This window comes from Microtus ochrogaster, chromosome 7, assembly GCF_000317375.1.
Source record: "Microtus ochrogaster isolate Prairie Vole_2 chromosome 7, MicOch1.0, whole genome shotgun sequence".
Taxonomy (NCBI): domain Eukaryota; kingdom Metazoa; phylum Chordata; class Mammalia; order Rodentia; family Cricetidae; genus Microtus; species Microtus ochrogaster.
In genome coordinates, this window is record NC_022014.1 from 30,340,196 (window position 1) to 30,351,160 (window position 10,965).

Consider the following 10,965-nt stretch of genomic DNA (forward strand, 5'->3'; position numbering starts at 1 on the left):
TTCCTTCCTTCCTTCTTTCCTTCCTTCCTTCCTTCCTTCCTTCCTTCCTTCCTTCCTTCCTTCCTTCCTTTGCTTATTTATTTTTTTGAGATAGGGTTCCTCTGTAGCTTTGGAACCTGCCCTGGAACTTGCTCTGTAGACCAGGCTGGCCTTGAACTCACAGAGATCCACCTACCTCTGCCTCCCCGAGTGCTGGGATTAAAGGTGTGCGCCACCATCCCCCCGACCCAGGTGAGCATTCTTAGGCATACACAAAGTTGACCAGGCAGTATTGACGCAATTCTCTGAGAGTTCCTGTTTCAGTGACAGATTAGGGACCATCTGCCACTGACCCACAAGGTTACCATGAGAATAAACAACCTTTCGTGACTACTTTTCCTCCCTTGAAGACAGCAAACATTTCAGTGAGACAGATGGTCCTACCTTTATCTTCTGAGCTAATCTTGGGAGTGCTACAGCCCACAGGAAGAAATCCTTATCTATGAAAACGTGGGTGAGAGAAAGGAACGGATGGCGTTCTCTCAAGAGGCTGAGCTCTAGACCCAAGATGGGAGTGTGACCTTCATTGCATGGTGACTCTAGTCCCAACCAAGAAAGTCCTTCATCCTCCCCGCAGAGGAGCCTGAGGACTGGAGAATTTAGCCTTGGCCTACAAAAGGCATTCTCAGGCAGCTACATCCACCTCCGAGGGCAGCTCAGAGCTTTGTGCCAAAGCGGGACATGAAGGAATGGCAGTTGGTGACATCCATGAGGTGTCCTTATTTGGTCCATCACTGCGTGGCCCATGAGGGCCTATGTCTGTCCGCTCCTCCACAGCACTACTCTCCTGTGTATCTGACTCAGGTACCTTCTGGAACAAACTTTTCACACAACGCTGAATAGTTTACAAAATTTGGGCCTGAGCTTGACCTCAGAGATTCAGAACTGTGTTTTTCTGACACCTTCAGGCTGTTTCAACACTGCTTCTCATCTTCCTCCATGGCCTCAGAGAAGTTTCTGTCTTGATGCATCTAAAACTCACGGTAATCCTCCTGCCTCAGATTCCCAAGTACTGGGTTCAAAAGCATGTATATCATCACAGCCAGTGACTGGATAATTTTACTAGCAAATCTTTTAAAGGGCCACATCTTTATCACCGTTTGTTTCCTTTACCGTTCATAGCAAATGTTCTGACATAAACCAATATTCTCACATCATAACCCACAATCCAGAGTGCCGCTGTCACACAGGCTTTCACACCTCAGCCCTGAAGCTGGGTGGCTCATACATTCCATCCTTTCTCTGGTGGGTTCAGAGAAATAATGCACTTTAAAAACCGGTCTTGTTGGGGCTGAAGAGATGGCTCAGTGGTTCAGAGCCTGGGCTGTTCTTGCAGAGGTCTTGAGTTCAATTCCCGGTACCCACATGGTGACTCATAGTTCCAGTTCCAGAGGACCTGACACCCTCATACAGACATACACACAGGCAAAACACCAATGCACATTAAATATAAATAAATAAATATTTATTTCCAAGCCTTCAATCTTTAAAATTGAGCTGTGGGGTGGGTGGGCCTCTCACTACAGAGAAATGAGGAGGGCATGCCTACACTCCTGGCCAAGAAGACCTAAAGAAACTTCCAAGATCTTTGCAGATATTTACATCAGGGTCTGGGGACAATAAGGGGCTCTGGTGACATGGCAATGGGTCCAGGCAAATGGTTGGGTGCCCCAGAATTTGCTATGCCCCGTGAGGAGACAGGAAGTCCATACCAGCCTCCTCAGGTCATATAAGCATGCGTGCACAGAAGAGGTGACACTCTACATCTAGGTGAACCCCAAATCCGAAATGGGAGTTCTGTCTGCTGGACAGGTTTTCCCATAGACTAATCCTTCCCAGAGAGAGGATCCTTCCTCTCCAAAAGTACAGCTCTCCTTCAGAGAAAGAAAGAGGGGACTAGGCAGATGGCTTAGTCCATAAAGTGTTGGTCGTCCACACGCGATAGCCTCAGTTTGGATCCCCAGGACCCATGTAAGGAGGCTGGGCACCACAGCCTGCAATCCTAGTGTGGGGAGAGGGGATAGGGGTGAGGGTGGGGGAAGCAGGGACAGGAGGATGCTGGAAGCTCACTGGCCAACTCATCTTGCTGGATTGGGGAGGTCCAGGTTCAGTGTGAGACCCCGTCTCAAAAAGAAATAACGTGGATGACAACAGAGGAAATCATTGGACATTGACCACTGGACTCCACAAGCATGTGGACATGCACATGCCCCAGACATGTGTGTAGTACACACATACAAACATGTACACATGCATATAACACACACAGAAGGAAGAAGATAGAAAGAAAGAAAGGAAGAAGGAAGGAAGGAAAGAAAGACAAAGGAGGCGAAGGAAAGAAAAGAGAGAGAGAGGAAAGGAAGAGGAAGGGACTAGGAAAGAAAGGAAAATAAGAATCCTGTCCTTCCTCATGCTGGTCCATGGTCTCTTCTTGGAGTCAGAGAAGGAAGCTTATTTCTATTGTTGTTCTAAAGGGTTCCCATCCCTCTGCAGGGCTGTGTCTGTGAAAGGCACTTTGTGGCTTTGCAAGTTATAAAGGGCAATGTGTAAAACATCATAATTGTTTACAGCATTTTCTTCCCAATTTAAGCACATGTGTTCTCCATCTCCCTGACCTATGTGGTAAGTCAAACACCCTAGAGATGTCTGAAGAATCCCCCAGAAATGCCCCAACCATTTCTTGTCTCACTCCTGAAAACACAGCTCCCAGTTGCCCCACAGCCTACTGGGTAGGCGGGACAGGAAGCCCCTAGGCCATGTAAATACTGTGTTGCAAACAGACTTCCCCAGCCTCCTGTACACAAGCTGTCACAGACTGTGGCCTGTCGTCAGGGGTTGGGAGAGACTCCTCAGGACTTTCCCCACCCCACCCACCCTCTGTCGATGCAGAATGGACTGGAAAAGGGTCAGCACCTGCAGTGTGCCAGAGCCCCTGGGGTCGGAAACAGTCTCAGAGGCCATCTGCCTTGTCCTTTTCAGAAGTGTCTGAACCTGTCAGTTACTCTCACGAAGCCAGTGAGATGTTTGGAAGGTAGAGCCCCTGGGGGAGTTGCGGTGAAATTCCCTGGGAGGGTTCAAATACGGAGGGGCAGTTCAGCCTACCAGTCAGCCCCTATGGCTGAGGCTCAGGTCTTCCTGGGCTGGTGCTTCACAGGGCAGTCATAAACTCAGCCAAGTGCTGGCCCTCCCAAAGCACTGGGGACCCAGGAGTGGAAAAAATGCTTGAATACATTCTCTCTCTCTCTCTCTCTCTCTCTCTCTCTCTGGGGGCGGTGGGCAAGAGCACATCTTGGGAGGAACCAAGCTTGAGAGGACGAGACTTCATAAAGAACACAGTGGGACTGTACTGTAGCCTAAGGGAGGCCAAGGACATTAGACTTTCCCCGAAGTGGGATGCAGTCGAAGGGGTCTGGCTGCAGTAAGGAAGAATATTTTGACTCTTGTTAAAGAAAGGAAGAGCCTGTAACAAAAGCCCTCCACAGGTGCACAGTGAGGGAAACTCGAGTGGACATGGGAGGAAAGGATGGGGAGGTAAAAGAGTCAGGGAGTTGGGGAGCATCATCACCACGGGACAGAGTGGAGAGAAACGGATGCTGCGCAGCACTGGAGATGATGCCAACAGAGCTGCAGAGGAGACAGAAATGGGAAGTCCATAGAGGGAGTGTGTCAGGTCCCAGCTGTGTGCACGCAGTGACACAGTGCATCCAAGGGAAAACAGCCAATGTGCGCCTGGAGACAACAGTTGGGGAGAGAGAGGACCGAGGCCAGAAGAGGCATGAGCGGGAAGGGAAAAACTGCAGTTAACAGCAGACGGCACCCGACTTCCATAGAAACTTTCAAGAAGTGAGATTCAGTGGGACATGTTCGCAATCCCAGGAGGACCCAAATTAGAGTCATTTTTGATGAAACTGCCCAGCTTTAGGATTGTTCCCTGTAGGTTTAAGTCAGGTTTCCATAACAATCACTTTTTTAAAGTTTTGTGGGTTTTGGGTTTTGTTGTTGTTGATTTTTTTTTTTTTTTTGCTCTTTTAGACAGTCTTGCTATGTAGTCTGGAAAAGATAGTAATAGTGGAAGGAAGGGAGAGATGGAGGGAAGGAAAGATGGAGAAAGGGAGGGAGGGAGGCAAGCCCAAGAAAGACATAGGCAAGAAAGAGGTTATTGGAATTTTCCAGTGTACAGGCAACATGACTGTAGATGAAACCGTCCAATCAAGCCTTGACGGTCAGTAAGGGTTGCCACAACTGTGGCTTGAAAAGGGACTTATAGTTACAGGGAGTCTTGTCACAAGGGACACCAGGAGGGGAGGAATAGGTCCTTTCTACTGTACCGTCAGAGCACTTCCCAAAAGGCTGCATCCAGAGAGCAGCCTAGAAACTTCCTGGGGTCAACTGGTCTAGGAGGCAACAGACTGTGTACAAAGATTAACCATCACATCTTCTGTCCCCTCTAGTAACCTGAGTGTCTGTCACATCACAGCCCTATAATCCCCCAGCATAGTCGTGAACCAAGGCTCTGAGCATCTAGGGTTCTCGTAACAAATCTCCCAAGATGTCAGCGTAGAAATGAATTCAAAATTCAAAGCCTTCTGAAATATTGGCTTGAAAGTCCCACATTCCAGAGGCCATTCACACTTGGCTCACCAAGGAGGTTGTATGGCTGGCTGTGCCAGTTGGATGGAGTCTGCCCCTGCGACTTTTAGCAGAACTTGGTGTATCAGCAGAAGCAAAGAACTAAAGACCCCAAGCAGAGTTCACACCCCAGACTCAGGCTATGCGCGAAATCTCGTCTCCAGCCGCGGTCACCATGGACAGCGAGTGTTTATAACAGCCAGGGGGAACACACTGCAAAGCAGAAATGTGGGACTTTTGAGGGAACTGCCCAGCTTTAGGATTTGCTCCCTCAAAGCCACTAAGCTTCTTACGTTTGAATAATGTTTTTCAGAACAATCGCTTGAAAAAAAAGTTGAGTCGTTCTTGCTGTGTAGCTTAGATTGGCCTCAAACTGGCCTCAACTTTCTTAGAGGCAGGTGCTGCCACGCCCAGACAGAACACTTGGTCAGCTGCCATTGCCAGGAGTGAGCAGAGAGGTATAGAGGTCTTTCACACTCCACTCTCACAGCTATCACGGCTGTAGCACCAGTAGGCATCCCTCCCCCAAACACTTCCACCAATGGGGAGAACTATCAACCTGTGACCTGTTCCGACTTTCTCTAAGTCCTTCCTTGAAGTGAGCTGAACTCGATTTCCTTTTCATCTCCTCTCACTGAACCCATTAATATCTGATTCACCTTTTCCAAAGGACACGGCCCTTCAAACACCTACAGAAGGGTGGCTCCTCACTCGTCTCTATTTAGAGAAAGTTTGGGTTTTTTAAATAATTTTATATCATGTCATCACTGCCCCTGTCTTGGTTACATTTCTCTGGGCATAACATGGGTGCTTGAGCAGCATTCTCCTGAAGCTGACAGGGAGAGCTAAATTGCGCTCAGAGGGAGGTGAATTTTTCCCACCAGTGTCCTGTGGGAAAGACCTTCACACAAACTGAAGGACGTGTGAAGTGAAGACTCAGTGGCTGACTGTAAAAAGCAGAGATTCTCTGATGTCAGTTCTGGGTGGCTAGGGATAAGAGGTGTGTTTTCCAATGGTCTTAGGTGAGTCCTGCTGGCCCTGACACTATCCTGCACCTACGCAGCTTCTAGTGGGCTGTGCAGGGAGGGCCTCTTGCCTGAGATCCTGGGAAGACTCAGCTTGAAGTGGTGACAACTTGAAGCCACACTGATCATGAACAGGCCATGGCTCTGTCAGTTCCTGGTGAGTCCCTGTGGGCCAAGGCAGTCAGTGACACCTAGGGAGGCCATGGAGGACAGTCGCTTAGAGTTGCAGGTTGACATCGGAGTTGGGGAAGACTCTGGAAGATGGAGCTCAAACTGTCCACTGAGAGAGGAATTTTCAGTTCACTAGGTGGGTAGAAAAAGGGGAGAACAGTCTGGGGAGAGGGAACGAAACAGTATCTTCAAAGTTGAGGTCAGACTGAGCTTCTCAAGAGGAATCAGAAGGATGGACCTAGGCTTGGGGTAGATTTGGGATCTTCCATCACGATAGCAACACGAGGCAAGAGCCCCCGAGGCCAAGATCTACTGGCCAGAACCCGGGACCCAAATGATAGTTAGGAGACTCATGCTCTGAGCTATGAAAGCTATCTGCCTTCCCACCTATCATCCCCTTGTGATATCTATGCCTTAAACACCCAGAAGTCACCTAACATATAATCCCAATTATCCAAAAGGTAGCTGCCAGCCTAGAAGAAAAGGGGGGACTACCTCAGAAGGGCAAGGCAAGACCCATACTTGACGACCACAGGCCACCACTGGAGTTTCCCCCTCTCTGGTCAAGAGCAGATGCCAGAGTCAGCCCAGGTCTGGCATTTTCTGATTGAGTGGCTTCAGCACCCCATTTCCTTATCTGCAAAGTGGGGGCGATAGCCACAGCTATCTCAGTGTGGATATCAAGACGAAAGGGCACGAAGCACTTAGCACAGTGTACAATACACCACAAAACTGCAGCCTAAGGGGGAAAGTCACGTAGAAGGATGAAAGAGGAGTGGTGGGAATGTATCAGAAGCAGGTCCCGGGTGCAAGAGAGGAGGGCAGGTTAGAACTAGCTGATCACATGCCGGAGAAGTTACTCAATCGGGCCTGGTGTGCATGACTTAACAAAGCAGCCAACATGCTCTTTAAAATGAGATAGTATAGGTGTGGTGGTGCGTGCCTTTAATCTCTGCTGAAAAGCAATTCAAAAAACACTTGGGAGGCAGAGGCAGGCAGATTTCTGTAAGTTCAAGGCCATCCTGATCTACACCAGTGAATTTCAGGTCAGCTAGGGGCTACACAAAAACAAACAAAAAAAAACCCCAAAAACTAGGCACCACAAAACATTTGATGCTTATGAAGAATAAGTTCTTAAATGTTTGCAGAATTGGAGGTGACATAACTCTGTGTGTACCCATGAACCTCTAAAGCATTTCCCCAAATCTGTAAAATACACCCTGCATTTAACAGACTGTAAGATGCCATTGATGGTAAAGATGTACCATCATTTTGTGCTGACAAGGAAAATTATTGGGGCTTATTATAATTATAATATGTTAACTTTAGCATTGCTACACTAGGAATGTAAAGTGGGCATAGCAGAACTGCCCATTATCTCCAAGTTCAAGGTGAGTCTCAGCTACATACTGAGTTGGAGGTCAGCATGGGGTACAGACTGAGACTACCTCAAAAAACAAACAAACAGAGCAGGGGAGCCGGCTTCCCTCCAAGCTTGACAACCTGAGTTCGTTCCCTGGTCCTCACCGAATAGAAGGGAAAGAATTCCCTCAAGATGCGCTCTGACCTCCACATGTACCATGGCAAGCACACGCATGCACATTTTTACCCACAAAATGAATAATAAACGTTTTAAATAATAACTGATCCATAGAAATAAAATGTGAACACACGGACATCTTCAAACTGGGGACATGTATATGTAATATGCATTGCCGTCCCATTCATCTGTTCCAAAGGCGAGATCTCACACCAGGCTACTTACACACATACCCATAGTTCACAGTTCAGCCCCTTGGTTGGGGATGAGCCCCTTTAAATAAAGATGCTCTATGGACTTGTAAGGAACCTAAGTGGATGTCTCCTGTGTAGCTCTCATTGTACCTGTTTCTATTCATTTCCCACATGGTCCTGTGGATCAGAAGCACACAGCCCACTTTACAAATAAGGAGACTGAATCAGGCAGAGGGATGTCGTATGCCAGGGCCTGGCTGGAACTCGGGTCTCTATTACATTTTACATGTGGTTCCCACGCAACAGCGTCACCACCACCATGGCCCTTAAGGACCTTATTTAAAAGCTGGTTCACCTTGGAAAGCTGTCCTGTACAGCTGGGGCCCAGCGATTCTGTTTTGGCAGGCACTGCAGGAGCGAAACACAGTTCTGGGAACCCGACCTTACCAGGTGGTCCACAGCAGGCAAAAGAAAGCCAAGCCCAAAGCCAAGAGTTCAGCCATTCAGAAGGCGCCTTCAGGTGAGTCGGCCTGCTTTCAGCTCTCTGGCTGCCCACAGCCACCCGTCCTCCCGGCAGGAGTCTTAACTCGCTTCATACCACATCCTGCTGCTTTCATCTCGCCTTCCTTTTCCCTCTGAAGAGCCTCCTTCCTCCTACTGTCCTGAACGTCTTTACGTATTTACAACACCACTACCCTCGGATGGGCCATCATGCCGGCACACGTGTCTGCGCACATACATTCATACACTCCTACAAGCGTGTCTCCAGCGTGTACACAGTGATTCTCTGACACTGCTCGGCGCGCAATTCCCTAGAAAAGCAGGGCCCACGCTCACTAACATGGGGCAGCCTGAGACTCCATGGAGGACAATACCCAGGTCCCGATGCTAAAGGACTCCTGTTGTTCACCCTCCCCAGAGAGTTCAGAGCCAGAGGACTGCAGGCTCCTTTTTTACTCCAGAGCTCAGGGTGGCCTGTGACCCAGCAGGAGGCTGCGCGCACACTTGGTCTCATAGTTACTTAAATCTTGATAACAGTCCGGGGACGCCCCTTCTGTCTCTGGGACAACCCCCATGGGTTTTTAGACCCGTGGCCCTGAGGTGGACTTTAACTGCGGGACTGGAAGACTGCCAACTGCCCAGCTTACAGGTTGCAGTTGAGGTACACTGCACCAAGATGGTCCCGACCCACTCTGGCTGTGCCTTGAGCTCTCACACATGCCCTCAGCAACCCCCCTGGCTGCCCAGTCACACACCTGCAGTCCCCGCCGGGCGCCGAGCCCCTTTCCAGCGGCGACTCCCTGCTGCTGGGGTAAGGCCCAGTCCACCGTGCCGCTGCTGGAGCCGGGCAACAGGTCCCAGCATCTGTCCGGGATCTACAACCCCGGGGGCGGGGCTTTGAGGCGGGGCTTCGAGGGGGCGTGGTCTGGGCAGGGCTAGCCGCCCGGCTATGCTCTCCCGCCCTCTAGTGGCCGGGTGGCTTCAGGCCGGTACAACCAGCCTGTTGTGCTTAGGTAGGATTCAAAGCAACTGAGGAGTTGCCCTAAACTGGGACCCCACCTGCCTGGGAAGTACAGGCTCTGGCTGGTGTACCAGCACCGAACATACAGCCTCCCAAGAGTAAGGTGAGGTTCGGGGTGTGGGGGGCGGAAGAACTTTGTGTCTGCGCAGAAGGGGTGGGTGGGGGCTTCGGGGAAGGAGGAGAAAGAGGAAGCTCGGATGAGCTGCTTCCTTCTCGCATTGCGACCAGAGCCCCACTTCCTCCTCCTACTTCTATTTTTTCGGGTGCTCTTAACCCTTAAAAGACCTCCACCCCTGCTATGCTGGATGGGCACTCTGACTACAAGGACCTTCCAAGAAACTTCCAGCCAATCCAAACTTCCAGCACTGCTTCCCAGCCTCTGGTGCCGTGTGCCGTCACCTCTTCACAGTACCAGAATCTCCTGTCTCTTCAGTATAATCCCCATCTTCCCAGGAGTAGGTCCAAAACAGACCACAAGGTCATACGTTATTGTTGGTCAAAAGCCACAGCCCTACCTGAAGGCTAATGTGAAAACCCAATGGCTTTTCTTTTCCTGACTCCCTAAATACCAAGAAAAAGCAACTTCCCCAAATGGACAGAAACAGAAAGTACCCTTCAGGCGGGCACAGAAGTTGGAAGTGGAAGGAAGGGGCTCGATGCCCATCATGGACCTCTCCACAGTGGTCTTGCGTCTAACCACCCCGTTTACAAAGGGGGGAGCCCAGCCCTGGGCAACGTGGTCCGCACAACTGTTTCCCCTGACTCTACTTTGCTCAGCACAAACATGCTGACATTTGTAAGAGGAAGAGGAGAGAGACTGAGGAAGCCGGCTGGTGGAGAAAAGGAGCAGACGAGATTGACAGTGTGCGCCAGATGGAAAGATGGAACAGAACGCTATCCACAGCCAGATAAGTGCCAGGAAAGTTTTGAGCTGTTTGACTTCTGTGTCTTTGGTGTTCCTAAAACTGAAAGCAGAATAAAACCCAAACCCCAGGAAGCTCTGAGCCTCGGAAACCCAGTGTGTTGCCCTCCCATGATGCTCTCTTTCTTACTAGCAGCTGTGGCCCAGATGTTGAGTTTGAAATGATCCTCCCTTCAACACTGGGTGTGTTGTTGTCCCTGCAGGGCTGACCACCAGCCAGACCTCAAGAGCACCTGGCATCTTCTGGACAGAAATTAGAATGAGAGCTAGCAGAAACATTTCCCGGTGCAGCTGGGAAGACCCAAGTGCCTCTGTGACTTAGTGGCACCTGGCTGCGTCCCAACCAGATCACCCCTTTCGTTGTTTTGCTTACAAACACAGATATTTGCGATGGCTCTCCTCTCCTTCACTGCCTGATGTTTCCAAAGAGCAGCCTGCCCTGTTTCCACTTCCCCATCTTACATTTATTCCACAATGTTCTAAAAGAAGGTCACCAGGAAAACCTCAAATGCCAAATCCAGGGTGCACATTCAGACTCTACTGTTACCACCTTTCCGAGGAAACTCCCCCCTCTAGCTCCTGAACCCCTGTCACCTCGGACCACTGTTTCTTTTTCTTCAACCTTTAATGTTGGAATCATTGCATCCTTGCATGAGACTGCTTCTTTCCCCCCAGAGCAGTTTCGTCCATCCTTCCATCCCACTCGAAATGGTTACCCCGACTTTTCTCTTGAGCTGAAACTCTGAGATTCTGCAGTGACTGCACCTTGGCACCGCAGTCATCAGTGCCAAGACACCTTCCCAACAGGCTCCAGCCCTCATCAGCATTGTGCAGAGGGCAAAGCTTCCAAGTAGGAAGCCTAGACAGCCGGCTCGCCTCCCAATTCTAGCCTGTGTCCTTTAAAGCTAACGTCTGCTCACGGT

General features: G+C 49.9%; 1 protein-coding gene across 1 annotated transcript in view; it reads right to left on the bottom strand.

Annotated features, from left to right (window-relative positions):
- Nucleotides 1-8,922, bottom strand: part of Pik3r5 (phosphoinositide-3-kinase regulatory subunit 5) — a 65,911-nt gene extending 56,989 nt beyond the window's left edge. Inside the window, exon 1 of the mRNA XM_005349828.2 lies at nucleotides 8,855-8,922. The gene's annotated coding sequence lies outside the window, so the exon portion shown is untranslated. The remainder of the gene's footprint in view (nucleotides 1-8,854) is intronic.
- Nucleotides 8,923-10,965: the final 2,043 nt, after the last annotated feature.